This window comes from Morone saxatilis, unplaced genomic scaffold (assembly GCF_004916995.1).
Source record: "Morone saxatilis isolate NCDOM2014 unplaced genomic scaffold, NCSU_SB_2.0 Contig24, whole genome shotgun sequence".
Lineage (NCBI taxonomy): Eukaryota > Metazoa > Chordata > Actinopteri > Moronidae > Morone > Morone saxatilis.
This window is the reverse complement of record NW_023339807.1, coordinates 1,539,616-1,540,229: the sequence shown is the minus strand read 5'-3', so window position 1 is coordinate 1,540,229 and position 614 is coordinate 1,539,616.

The following is a 614-nucleotide window of genomic DNA, read 5'->3' as shown; positions in this document are numbered from 1 at the left end:
CCTGTACACATGGACGATTGTAACAGTGACTGTATTTAAATCAATTTTGCAACCTGTACATGTTTCATAAACACTCCAATGCATTGTTTCAGTAGTTGACACATTGAAATTTGTAATTTAACAAATTGGCCATTCCTGTGTAAATGTTTCTTGATTTATTGGAAAAGTGTTACAACTGTGCCTTGTCTCCCCTCGGTTACATGATAACAACTGAACCATCTCGATGACATTTGAGCAAACCCCACTCCACTGAAGACTGTGGAAAACTTCCGGTAAATGAACCCTGTCCTAAGATTTTTCTGTATGATATTGCTGGTATTTCCAAAGTCAATAATGAACCTTGTAAACATTTGCATAAAGGCTAGTGTTGTCTTTTACACACATGGATCTGTGCATAAGGGAATTCTAGTCAGGTTCAATAAATATGCAGCTCCCTGAATCCTCAAATCATGCCACATTCCCAAAGAGGAAGGTGGAGAAAGCATCTTAAAAACTATAATAGATCACACATACTATCTTAAAATACAGTACAGCCCTAAGGGTTTAACTTTTAGCATCTCCACCCTCTCGTCTTCTTTTCTTTCTGCCTCTGTGTTCGTGTCCTTTGATAAATG